Source organism: Tauraco erythrolophus, chromosome 1, assembly GCF_009769465.1.
Source record: "Tauraco erythrolophus isolate bTauEry1 chromosome 1, bTauEry1.pri, whole genome shotgun sequence".
Taxonomy (NCBI): domain Eukaryota; kingdom Metazoa; phylum Chordata; class Aves; order Musophagiformes; family Musophagidae; genus Tauraco; species Tauraco erythrolophus.
In genome coordinates this window covers 14,918,433-14,931,966 of record NC_141465.1, presented here as the reverse complement: position 1 = coordinate 14,931,966, position 13,534 = coordinate 14,918,433, and the positions used below count along the sequence as shown (strand labels likewise).

The 13,534-nt window shown below is 45.1% G+C and overlaps 1 pseudogene; it reads right to left on the bottom strand.

Annotated features, from left to right (window-relative positions):
• Positions 1-2,042: 2,042 nt before the first annotated feature.
• LOC147529372 (maestro heat-like repeat-containing protein family member 7) lies at positions 2,043-4,009 on the bottom strand (annotated as a pseudogene).
• Positions 4,010-13,534: the final 9,525 nt, after the last annotated feature.

The following is a 13,534-nucleotide window of genomic DNA, read 5'->3' as shown; positions in this document are numbered from 1 at the left end:
TGGGCATTTATACTGTGCACAAGTAGTTGTACACCCAATGAATGACCACAAAGTCTTTCATATCTCTTTTTGTTAAAAACATGATGGGGTTTATGTTGTTATTTTAAATATACTTTTCCAGTAATCAAGATTTCTTTACAAAAGATGCATGGTTCTAGTTAGCAATCCTAAGTGAAAAAAAATGCCCTACCACATCCGTCACACGTGCTTGATCCAGATGGTTAGAGCATATGGCAACAGTGAAGTTGTCACTACAGCGCCTTTGAGTACCCAAGTCACGTGCCCAAACGAAGATGTTGCCATCTTTGCTGAACTGACCTTTGAGGAAACAAGCACAACTTCCCCCGGGTGTCATCTGCTAGTTTGGCTCACTCTATGTCACCAATGAACTGGCTTCAAAGCCAAACATACACCAAGACAGGACTTCCCCAAGGGGCGTTATTAGATAAATTATTTTAAATGCTTCTGGCCAGGAGAACTCTGATGAAGACAGATGGCAAAATGGAGCAGTCTCTTTCCAAAGGAAGGGAATCTTTTTCTAGCTTTGCTGCAATGCCACTCTGTTTTTGCGAAAGATTTAAGGACTGTGTCTGCACAGAAAAAAAGGTTCATAAATGTTGGCAAAGTATCCTAGATCCCTGTAACAGCACAGTGCTTTTTCGTAAGCGTTATCTGTTTAAGAATGCTTTTATTGGGGTGTGTTTCCAGCAGGAGATGTTAACCATATGGGGCTGCATTAATGTAAGAATTGGGAATATCGCCTCGCTCTTACATGTAAGAAGGAAAGCAGACATTAAGCTCCTTGTATAACATGGTGCTTAAGCACACGAGTCACTTTAAATGAGTAAGGTGCCAGAAGGAAAACTAATGAACGCCAAGTGATGTAATCCTAATGCTACTGGAAGTGGGTAGTCAAAAAGAGCACAAAAGTGAGGCAAATTGTAAAGCCTCTCTGTAAAGCCAATTCAGTGGCAGAAGTGCCACTGATTAAGCCACATGTCTGAGGAGCACCATGCAGGCTGATTGCAGTTACTAAGCATGTTTGTCTTACTACGACTACATCACTACAGTGTGATGTTACCCTCTCTAAGATGCTTGCATGACCAATGATAAAATGCAGAGAGTTTCTCTGCAGGGTGACTGACTCTCAGTCCAGCATCTGAGTCTGACGTGGTACGTCACCCATGAAAGAAAGAATGATGAGCAGTAGCTGAAGCAGTGCAAAGGTGTGCCTAAGGAAGGAGTAGACAAACAAGAGGTGAGTTGTTACCTGGCTTTAAGGATTAACCGAGACTTGCGCTAGTGAAAGAAACAGGAGGAAGCTACCAGTCATAGCTCTTTTTCAGCTCTCAGTATGTTTCTGAGAGTATGAGAGATTCAGACTGGATATTGCAGAACAGAGTCGTTCAGAAAACAGAAATATGGTCTATGCTTTGGTTGTTTCTTGAAAAGGGAGGGCAGAGCAAGACTAACTTTATGGTTTGGCGTGCATTTCTGGTGCAATCTCACCTTCTTCCCATGGGCCCGCACAGGAAAACTCCTTCCAGAGAACATATGTTCCACGAGTACATTTTCTTAGAATAAATTATTACTTGGCATTAAAACAAATTAAAACAAAACACTGCTTAGAGGTGCGACAGGGCTGGGGCAGGAGGGCAGGTGGTGCAGGGCCGGGCGCTCCAGGCCACAAGGTTGTTGCTGGTTTGGGCACGCGTGGCCACAGCTGCGAGGAGCCGTGCCTTGCCACTCGCTGTTATCTCCTCCGCTCTCCCATCCATCCAAGTGAGTGATGAAGAAGGTATTTGTAACTGGAGTGGCCAACACTGCTCAGCCAAATCAAACTCAGGTCTGTTAAGGCTCTGCTATAGAGTGTGTGTAATGAAGTCTGTCGGGGTCAAAGAACACAGAAGGAAATGAAATTTGCTGATTTGCTGATACCAGAGACATTTATTGCAATTTACAAGCAGCTTTTATAGATCATTCTTCCAGCCACAATGTGTGATGACCAGGCAGGTGACAGGCAGCTGATGGCCCCGAAGCACTCAGATGCTGGCCGGATCTGGAGGCTGCACCATGTCCTCCTTCAGCCAGCCGCCGGTGAGATCTGCCGGCTGGGTCGTCTCCTCCTCTGCCACTGCCAACTCCTCCTCTGCCGCTGCCCACTCCCACTCCTCCTCGTGCTGGCGGAGCTGCTCCAGATGCAGCCTGGCCAGGTGAAGCTGCTTCTCCTGCGGCATCTCCTCGACCTCCTCCTCCGCAGCCTCCCGCCACCACCGCTCCAACGACGGGGTGCGGGGACAGCATGAGCACCACCACCCCCACAGGTACCAGCACCCGCTCCGGCGCAGCCCTTCCCTCTCTGGCTCAGAGTCGCTGGACACCTCCTCATCAACAGCCCGAAAGGCTGCCCACAGCTTCCCCTCGGCGCTCAGGACCTCGGCGCGGGGAGTGCCGGGGGGCTGCAGCTGCTACTTCGCCTCGGCCTGAGCAGAGGCCTCGCTGGGGGCCGGGTGCCACCTCCACCGTGCCTTCCACAGCTGCGAGCGCAGCCATTGCAGGTTAAGCCTTGACTTGGGCTCTCCTCCTCCTCCTACTTCAAGGATGCGGAGCGTCTGAATCGCCAGGGAGGTGACCGCGGGGCTGGTATCTTTGCTGGCGCCTTGAAGGGCCTCTCTGATGTACTTCCTCTCACCATCGACCACCTGCCGTCCCAAGAGCCCCAGGAACCTGACGGTCTCCTGCTGCAGGAGCTCCTGTGGGTTCTGCAGGTAGTGCTGGCTCTGGTGCAGGTAGTCCTTGGCCCTGCTCTTCTTCCTGGCCAGCAGACACTCACCGATCTTCCACGCCTGCGCAGTCTTGACCAGCTGCACCAACTGCTTCCACTTCAGGAACCAGCCAGCGCTGTGGAGGGCTTTCTGGGAGGCCTTGGCCACGCTCTTGTCCTCACCGTACAGGAGAAAGAGCAGCAGCAGCAGGCTGTCCCACACCACCTCCTTCATCTTCTTCCTTTTGGCACCCGCCATGAGCCCCATCGTGTCTCGGAAGAGATCAATGGAGAGCTGCCACACGGTGGCCGACTCGTTGTCGAAGAGCCGCCGCAGCTTGTCAGCCAGCGCCAGGGCGGTGTGGCTGGACTCCTTCCCCTCCGGGAGCTGGAGCATGTTGGCGAGCACGGGCAAGACCATGTCACTGGCATCACCGTCACCATGCTCCAGCTGCTCCATGATGACAGGCAGCAGGACAAGGGATTTCTTTGCTATGTCTAGCCTCTCGCTGAGTGTGAGGATGCCCCTGAGCACCAGTCTGGGCATCTCCAGGCACTGGCTCTTCAGTTTGGGAAGATTTCCAGGGCACGGTCCAGCTCTTTGTTGAGGTTGGTGCAGTCCAGCCTCTCGATCAGGAAGGCCATGGTGACCATCTCCTGGATGGGGTCCTCCACCCTGAGGGACTCTGCCAGGCAGCAGAATATGGCGGAGCACAGGTGTCTCAGGGTCTTCGTCATCTCCCTGGCCACAATGCACACTCCTGAGAGGTGGGTCTCGGTGCAGAGCAGGGCATCCCAGCCACCCTGTGCCTCGACAGCCAGCACCTGCTCCTCAAAGCCCATGCTGCAGAGCAGCAGTCTCATGGAGTACAGCAGGGACCTCAAGGGAGTGAACGGATCCTGTTGGTCCTCCATCCAGATGTTCCCCTCCTGCAGCATCAGCTCCCTGGTGAAAGGCACTTGGAGAAGCAGAGCCAGGAAAAGCCGGGAGAAAATCGCCTCCACCACCTGCAGGTGGGTGGGCTGCTCTTGTGCTCCAGCGTTATTTGGCGGTGTGACCAGAGGGGGAAGATGACGTTTCACTATAGGTAGCAGCTCTACGCCGAGGGTAGACCTGTAGAACCTGTAGGCCCGGTTGTATTTCTGTAATTTCATGGAGAAACAGACTGACTCAGTAGGAAACCTTAAAATAAATACTGCTACTTTAGCACACGTAGGATGTTGAGGATGTCGTCCTTTCAACATCTTGTGTCTGTCACGTGCACACTCCTACACTCTTGCTTTTTTCCACTTCTGCACTTTTATTGCAAACAGCTAATCCCTCTGTTATTCTGTTCTTCTACATATCAGAGTTCCATATATTCCCCACTTTCTAGAGAATGTTTGGCCACCCCTTTCTGCCTCTCCCAATGGTTCCCTCCCCCCTTTAGCTGCTGATAGTTGCTGTCAACTTCTGAAATTTAGCCAAGTTCAGATATTTGAAGCTGCCAGGAGCGTTAATGAACTGCAAAGAAAATTACCCTTCCTGCCCAGATCTCTCTCTCCCCGGTTCCATAGTCTTCCACCCACCAAAGCCTAGCACATCTCCTGAAATCCTGGCTGATGAGATTTGGTGTTCAGAAGTGTCTACTCGACAGAAAGGCCATCAAGTGGAGCTTAAGACCTTTCTTCCTCAGCCTGTTAAATGCTCTTCCAGGTATTTCAAATTCCTTTCTCCTCATGCTGAGCTTTGTTGCACCCGCTTTTAAGATAGCTTTTAGTCATTGTTTTGATCATTGCCATCACAAGGCGGGTGGGAAATACCTGCCTCCAACTGGGTGGCACTCAAAAGGGCTTTGTTCCTGTGGGTGTGTCCTGGTTTCAGCTGGGACAGAGTCAGCTCTTCTTTTTAGCAGCTGGAAGAGCTCCATGTTTTGGTTTTGGTCTGAGACTTGCTCTGAGAAGAACACTGACAGCGCACTGATGTTTGTAGTTGGCACTGAGGTCTCAAGGACTTCTCAGCTTGCCGTATTCTTGCCAGTGTGCAGGAGCACAGCAGGATAGGGGGGAGCATGCCCGGGACGGGAGGTCCACGACTCTCCTTATGATTTGTACATAGACTTAGAATTGAGGGCCAAACTGGCCAATTAGTATTCCATATCATGCAGCGTTATGCCCAGTATAAAAGTGAGAGACAGCCGGAAAGAAGGGCTTTTGCTCTTCTGGGACTCTCACTTTCGGACTCTCGGAGTGCTCTCTCTGTCTCCCTCTCTATTTTCGGGCCTCCCATTCATCCGGGATTGCAGTATCCTGATTCATCTGTTTTGGGATCATTAATTCAGGATGAGACGGGCCCCGGTCAAGGGGTGGTGAGCAATTACACTGTACATCACTCATTTGTATATGTTTATCATTGCACATATATGTAAAGATATATATATACTGGTAGCAGTAGTGGTAAATTGTTCTTATCTCAATCCACGGGTCTCTTTTCTTTTTCTCCTTTAATTCCGTTCCTCATCCCCAGGGGGTGGGGGAGGTGAGTGAGGGCCGTGAGGAGTTTAGCTGCCGGAGTGGCCCAAACCACGACAGGGTGCCACTTCTGTGCAGCAAGCAGCCACCAGGTTCAGCTGCAGACAAGGGCAGGAAGTGGCATCCTCACAGCTAAACTGAGGAAGTGTGGTCTGGATGATTGGGTAGTGAGGTGGATTGTGAGTTGGCTGAAGGACAGAAGCCAGAGAGTAGTGGTCAGTGGGACAGAGTCCAGTTGGAGGCCTGTATCCAGTGGAGTCCCTCAAGGGTCGGTACTGGGACCAGTATTGTTCAACATATTCATCAATGACTTGGTTGAGGGAATAAAGTGCATGGTCAGCAAGTTTGCTGATGACACTAAACTGGGAGGAGTGGCCGACACACCTGAAGGCTGTGCTGCCATTCAGAGAGACCTGGACAGGCTGGAGAGTTGGGTGGGGAGAAATTTAATGAAATACAACAAGGGCAAGTGTAGAGTCTTGCATCTGGGTAAGAACAACCCCATGTACCAGTACAAGTGGGGACTGAACTGTTGGGGAACAGCACAGGGGAAAGGGACCTGGGGGTCCTGGTGGACAGCAGGATGACCATGAGCCAGCAATGTGCCCTTGTGGCCAAGAAGGCCAATGGCATCCTGGGCTGTATTAGAAGGGGTGTGGTTAGTAGGTGGAGAGAGGTTCTCCTCCCCCTCTACTCTGCCCTGGTGAGGCCGCATCTGGAATATTGTGTCCAGTTCTGGGCCCCTCAGTTCAAGAAGGACAAGGAACTGCTTGAGAGAGTCCAGCGCAGGGCCTCAAAGATGATTAAGGGAGTGGAGCATCTCCCTTATGAGGAAAGGCTGAGGGAGCTGTCATGAGGATGGAGCCAGGCTCTTCTCAGTGGCATCCAATGATAGGACAAGGGGAAATGGATATAAGCTGGAACATAGGAGGTTCCGCTTAAACATGAGGAAGAACTTCTTCCCAGTAAGGGTAACAGAACACTGGAACAGGCTTCCCAGAGAGGTTGTGGAGTCCTTCTATGGAGATGTTCAAAACCCACCTGGACGCGTTCTTGTGTGATCTGATCTAGGTGGTCCTGCTCCGGCAGGCGGATTGGACTAGATGATCCTTTGAGATCCCTTCCAATCCATAACATTCTGTGATTCTGTGATTAAAACAAATTCTTCTGCATGCTGTATCTTATTTAGAGGAGACTCTACTTTATTGTTGGCTGCTGATCAAACGCCTTCTGTCTTTACGATTTCAGTAGTGGGTTCCCAGTTAAGAACTACTCCAAACCATAATGACTGCTACAAATTATTCTGGGTATCTTGAACCTCATTATCTCATGCTAAATCTATTTAGTTTTTTAAGTTGAAATACTGTCATAAAGAACATTGCAGAGAAAAGTTTCCTTGGAAAATACATTCAAAGTGTATCACAGGAGTCATACTGAGATTTCATAAATGTTTGTGTTACCATCATCATTTTATATTTGATAGTATAGGGTTTTTTGTAGCTAATGATAATTGATGTAGTATGGTAATACCAGAGTATGGCAATATGTAATTTAGAAATCAAAATTTATGTAATTCCATTTTAAAAAATTCAAGCTATTTATGAAAGTTTTTTTAGCTGAAATTGAAAGCATTATTAAAGTTTGGGTTTTTTTTTTCTGCTTTTCAATTGAAACAGCATTTTAGAGCCGTGTGCCTCAGGATTATTTCTTGTAAGCTTTGGGACACAAGAAAGAATCATATCTGCACTCTTTTTTTGCTGTAAACACATAATTTCCTTGTCCTGAATTTTGTAGTGTCTTCTAATTGCATGAAAATTACTAGGCTTCCTTTTTCATTTGTCACCAGGGTATTGCAAATAATAATACCAGTTCGCCTGGCTGTGCTGTAACCGGGAGAATTTTGTAGCTGTGTGAGGCCAATCCAAATTAAAAGAAAAGACTGTCTGCTACGTTATTATGCACTAATATTTTCTGAGATTTCTTAAGAAGCCTATTTCTCAGGCAATAGTATTAGGCCTGCCTTTACATTTACAGTATTTCAGATCAGTCAGCCTAAGCACAAGGACCTCAACAGAGCATGTGGATTTTCCTGGAGCCCCTTTTCCCTGCTGTGCCAGGCTTGTCATCCCATTGCAAATGGCACTGGCCGCAGCCTGGACTGCGCTGGGTGGTCTGTGTGTGCCAGACTCTGAGCACAGGCTCCCCAGCGATGAAGGAGACATCAGGCTGTGCTTTATTCACGCCTAGAAGCGCTCCTCTGAATCGGGGCCACAAATCTTTGGCATTAAAAGAAACATTTCCCTCTGCGGCCATGGAAGTCCCTGTCAAATCAGTCTATCAGCCCGTGCTGAAATATCTTTACTGTCCCTGGGTAGAAATAGCCTTCCTAATATCAGTGTCAAAAGGGTTGAAATAGAGACACAGTATTTTATTATTTGCTTTGTTTGGGGTTCTTTTATTTCATAACTCAAAAGCTTGGAAAGTAACTGTTGTTTAATACAAAGCTCAATAACTCAAACACATTCCTCCAGCTTGGTTTCATGAAATGGTTAGGGTTGGAAGGGACCTTAAAGATCATCTAGTTCCAACCACTCTGCCATGGGCAGGGACACCTTCCCCTAGATCAGATTGCTCAAAGCCTCATCCAACCTGGCCTTGAACACTTCCAGGGATGGGGAGCCCAAAATTTCTCTGGGCAACCTGTTCCACTGTTTTACCACCCTCATTGTAAAAAATTTTTTCCTTGTATCTCATTTAAATCTCCCCTCTTTCAGTTTAAAGCCATTGCCCCTTGTCCTGTCACTACACATCCTTGTAAAAAGTCCCTCTCCACCTTTCTTGTAGGCCCCCTCTAGGTACTGGAAAGTTGCTCTAAGGTCTCTCCAGAGCCTTCTCTTCTCCAGGCTGAACAGCCCCAACTCTCTCAGCCTGTCTTCATAGGAGAGGTGCTCCAGCCCTTGGATCATCTTCATGGCCCTCCTCTGGACTTGTGCAAGCAGCTCCATGTTCTTCTTATGTTGGGGGCCTCAGAGCTGAACGCAGTACTGCAGGTGGGGTCTCACAAGAGCTGAGTAGAGGGGCAGAATCACCTCCCTCGACCTGCCGGCCACACTTCTTTTGATGCAGCCCAGGATACAGTTGACTTTCTGGGCTGCCAGTGCACATTGCTGGCTCATGTTGAGCTTCTCATCAACCAACACCCCCAAGTCCCTCTCCTCAGGGCTGCTCTCAATCCATTCTCCACCCACTCTGTATTTGTGCTTGGAATATTTGTTTTATGAATACAATTATTACTTAATTGTAGTTGCTACTCTTACAGTGCATTGAATTGAAAAAAAAAAAAGCTATTCATAAACAAAATGTTATTTCTAATAAAAAATAGACAGTTGTAATGTTTGAAGCTTGTTGAACTCTGGGGAAAATCAGACTGATATGAATTTGTTAATCAGTAGGATTTAAACCCCTTATTTACACATGTGGTAATACCAGGATGTATAAATACAAGGTACCTTGTCTCTGCCTCTAATCAAACTGACTGCAATTAACTGCAGCTACTTTAGCTTTTCACCAAGTTACTGTTCTTGATCTTACATAAAAGTAGCATGGATTGTTTAACTTGCTATCTACTGCTTATCACAAACTACAGTTTTAGTTGCATTAATTTTCCCACATCTTAGCAGTTGAGAGTGAAATTTGCTGTTCAGAGCTTCAGCTTAAGGTGGAATTTTTTGAGGGACTTCCAAATAAAGTGCATTCAATGAAGTTATGTAATAAGAGGGCAATAATATCCTTTAAATAAGATCTGCCATATATACATTATCATCTTTTAAAATTATAAAAGCAAGCAAATGAAAAACAACCAAAAAAAATAAAAACCACAAAAAAGCCCAACCCTATTTTGTTGAAGAGATCTGGTGCTTTAGTTTTTATTTAGAGCCCTTCTATCACTGGGAGGCCACCTACCACCTTGCCATGCAAATTTGACTGTGATGAATGTCCTCGAAAAACATGCTCAGCAGCAGTTTGCAGGTTTGGAACCTGAATTACCTGGAGGTTTGGCTTTATTTAGCATATTTCGTCCCCTGATTTGTGTGCTTCTGGGCTCTACCCAGGCACCGCCACCTCAGTAGAGCTAAACATCCAGCTCCCCATCGTGAAAATGTCTATAGGGAAACAATACCACATCATTCAGTATTTGCACCATAATGCGAACAGCCAGGGACTCACAAGGACTTCAGTCTGACACATTCCAATTTCCAAAGCCTTATGTTTTTAACAATCATTTTCTGGGGTTTTATAACCAGTGTTCATTTTGGCCGTGTTACTTTAGGCTTAAACCTGGAAAGATACCAACCCCAAAATTTAACTGTAGTCAGCAGGATTTGAGACTATTTCAAGAGCTCTAAAACAAAGTTTTTGCTAGTCATGACATGGGTAATTTTGCAGATTTTGTATAATTCAAAGGCGAGGAGAAAAAGTCTGCTGCATCTGTGATATCTGATAAAACTAATAACAACAAATGATTTACATTCCTGAATAAATGGAGTAGATAAATGACTCTAATGCATGTATTGCTTTCGCCTTCAAATACTTAACAGTTACTATCAGGAAAATGTTCATGTGTCTTTCTCTCTTGGGCATTTTTTTCTCCAAACAATAAATCATAAAAGATTGATTTCATTATTTTTAGTTGAATACATGTGATATGGACAAGAGTCATATCTCAGAGGCATACATAGGCATTTTTTCCCATTTTGACCAGTTGATAATAAAGTATAAGGAAAAGAATTTGGTCCTGCAGATGAAAAACTCAAATACATTGTCAATGAAAAACAGAAAACTTAATTCTGTGCTGGTTAGAGTGTTGCTACTGTTTGCACTGCAATAGCTCCAAAGAGTACTTGTCTTGCATAGAGACTTTGTCATACCAGATACTGTACTAAGGCCCTGTCCCACAGCACTGGCAACCTTTATAGCAAGGACTCACAAAATGGTCAAAAGAAAGTAGCTGTATTCCCACTTTCAAAAGAGAGAATAAACCACAAGAATCCAGACTTCTCAAGAAGCCTTCAGGAATTGAATGAATTCTGTAGTGAGCTTGGCAGATGCAGCAGGAACGAGGACGTGCTTATTTTATCACTGAGTGCTTTCGCTGAGGAAATTCAGTTAAAAATACAGCATGGATCAGCTATGTAATGTTGCTCTCAGTGTAGTCTTCACATACATAGAGAGGTCTACACATATGTTGACTCATGTTCAGTCTGGGCCTGAATGATCTGCAAAATGCAAAGCAGGATGTGGTCCAAGATTTAGGACAAAATGAACGTTCCCCACATTCCCTGAACTTGTTCCCAGTTTCCTTATGGTTTTTAATGTTTTGTTTGCAAAGAAGGCGAGAGTCCTCATATTCTCCATTATCTTTAAATGGTGAGTATCAGTTAGGAACCATTTCAAGGTAGATGAAATTACAGTTCATGCTGTGATATCAGTGCCTCTCCACCAGCTTCACCAGTCTTGATTTTGTAGGGGAATGCCATAAAACGTTAATGTTACAACATGTCCCAGTGTACAGACAACCAGCTTGTACTGTGGTATTAGGTGTCAGTGCTGAACTGCTTAACAGTGCCTGCTTCAGTGTTCTGTGCCTCCAGCTATGTCTAACATATGAAAGTGTACAATCAAATCTATCTATTTCAGTAAAGAGCCATTAGGAAACACTGAGTAAATGCCTATTAGAAGCATTATGTATGCAGATGTGTCTAACAGTCTTTCTAGTAATGAACCATGGATAAATGCCTACTGATGAACAGACTGCAGAATTGTAATGGTTTGAGATAAACTGAATGCTTCCAGTTCTGCTTCTAATATTGGTGTAAGTCAGAGTAAAAATCTGATTTTGCAAAGAAAGTTGGCAGTACCTGAGTAATAAAGACCCTGCCAGCTGGGACTGGTTTTCAGCATATTCTACCTGCCTCAACACGTTGATATTAAAATAGGGAAACAGAAAGATCAGGATTAATCTGTGTTGTTCAGATAGGGAACCGAAGAGCCAAAAGACTAAGTGCTCTTGGTCAAGGTCACCCTGGAAACCAGTAGAGGAGTTAAAAATTGAATTGAGATTCCCAGTGTTTGACACAGATGCCTCAGCTCTGGCCCACCTTCAGAAGAGACCAGACCCTCCATCCAAAAGGAGATGTCACCAGGGGTACTCTCTGGTGCTGTTATATGATCTCCAGAAGAAAAGGCAGGAGCTGGGAGGCCTTTTGATACAGCCAGAGGTATATTGCAAAAGATTCTAAATATGGAGAGGAAAATGAGCTAAAGCAAGGGCAGGACAATGAAGTTGTCTTTATAGAGTGGAAGTAATTCTGCCGATACGAAACAGCTCTCAGGAACTCAGGTTTCGTAACTGAAACCTTGTGGTGCTAAAAATGTAAGGCAGTGTGGCATTATGATGCTGTGTAAGGGACCTAGGATGAACATCAGTCTAATTTTGTATATTCCCCACAGGATGAGAAATGCTTTGGAGACCTTTCGTATCTGCGGCAAGCAACGTCACCTGATGATAATTCAAATGGACAGTTGCGCCTTATAAAAAAATCATCCCGGCAATCAACTCCAAATTCAAAATCCAGTACTTCGCATCACAGAAGACACCACTCCCACTAAATATTTCACAGGATGGAAGGAGCAGCCACAGAGGAAATATTTTTTTTACAATGGTAATTTCCATGCCAAGGTGAGTATAGTTGTTATATTCTGAGGGCGGGAAGAAGCAAAACAAACCAAAACCAAACAGAAGCACAGGAGGGCAAAAATGACAAGACTCAGCAGTCAGCTAAGTGTGTTTCTTTAAAGAGAAAAGAGATTTCTTACGACACCATTCCCAGGAGCACCACCACGGCTTAAAAGCATTCTCCTGTTCAGTGGAAGTTTGTGTGCCTGTTTGATTGAGTGGAAGGAGAGCAGGGGAAAAATGAGAACATGAATGTATGTTTTGGCTGCCATACAGTCAATACAGTAATAGGTCAGCAGAAACATCAAAACACAATCAAGAGCTGTCTTCAGGGCTGTGAGTGAGCAAAATCTGTTGGGCAATCAGCCAAGGGAAAGGAGAAGAAGTCTTCTGTTGTTCCTATAGCTCATCAAGAGGTGCTAAAGCAGCAAATTGAAATCTCTTTATATTGAAACTGGAATCTCTGTTTTAATCTGCATACGCGGTTTCATTATGTGTAGTGTGACAGAGCTGCCGTGTTCATTCCCCTGAGGTGACTAAACATACAGTTTGCAGCACAGCACAAAAATTTTTGTATAGTGACTTTGGGGTGGATGCAATACCCAGGAGCCTTGAAGCCAAGAGTAAGTGATGCGGGTTCATCGCAAGTAAGCAGTTATAACTGGTTATGTGTCTGCAACATTGCAACTTTTGCAAATGCTGCTTTGCTCTAAAAACAAAACAAAACATCCCAACCAGGAGCACCTGAGAGTTGCAAGCCATTTTTTGGAATTTTCATTTTTGAAAGACAAGCAAATAAATAGTCACCAGTGTTCAGCTCTCAGAAAGAACACTAAAAGCTTATATAGCAGCTTAAATGTTATATCCACATGTGAAAGGGACATATGTATAAACTTCCACACATCTGCACCTTCCAAGACTGGAAATAAGGACCTATTTTGCGAAAGGAGTCTGTAGTGGCCCCTTAGTGTTGGATTCAAGAACGTATTTCTCATTCTAATATATGGCTTTATATTCATTATCAGTACTGAGAAAACTTTAAAATGACAGCATTCTGATAACATTTAACACAAAAAGCAAATAACTTTCTCAAGCTATAGAAGTTTTAAGGAACAAGCAATTTCTTGCTCTTCCTATCATGCTTCTTACTGGCCTTGGGGCAAGAATATGTTGGACAAAGAGGTAAAAAGCATACAAATTTAAAGAGAAATGCTACCATTTCTTTGGCAAATTGATTTACATGACAATGATAGATTTCTTGAAGCATTGTGAAGATTTGATCTCATACAGAACCATTAAAAAGATATTATTAAATCATCCTGTGGCTCTACAACTTTGCTATATATTCCTTTATATATTTGCATGTGTAACAGAAACAGAGGGCTCAAAAAGATCTCTTGGGCTTGTGAAACCTAACCCTTTGGTATGGTACCAAGTGGTTTTTCTAACTCCCTTCATTAGCTCAGCAGGCACCATCTCTAAAATAACTAGGAAGTCCAGCTGGCAAAGTGAACATCCTTCTT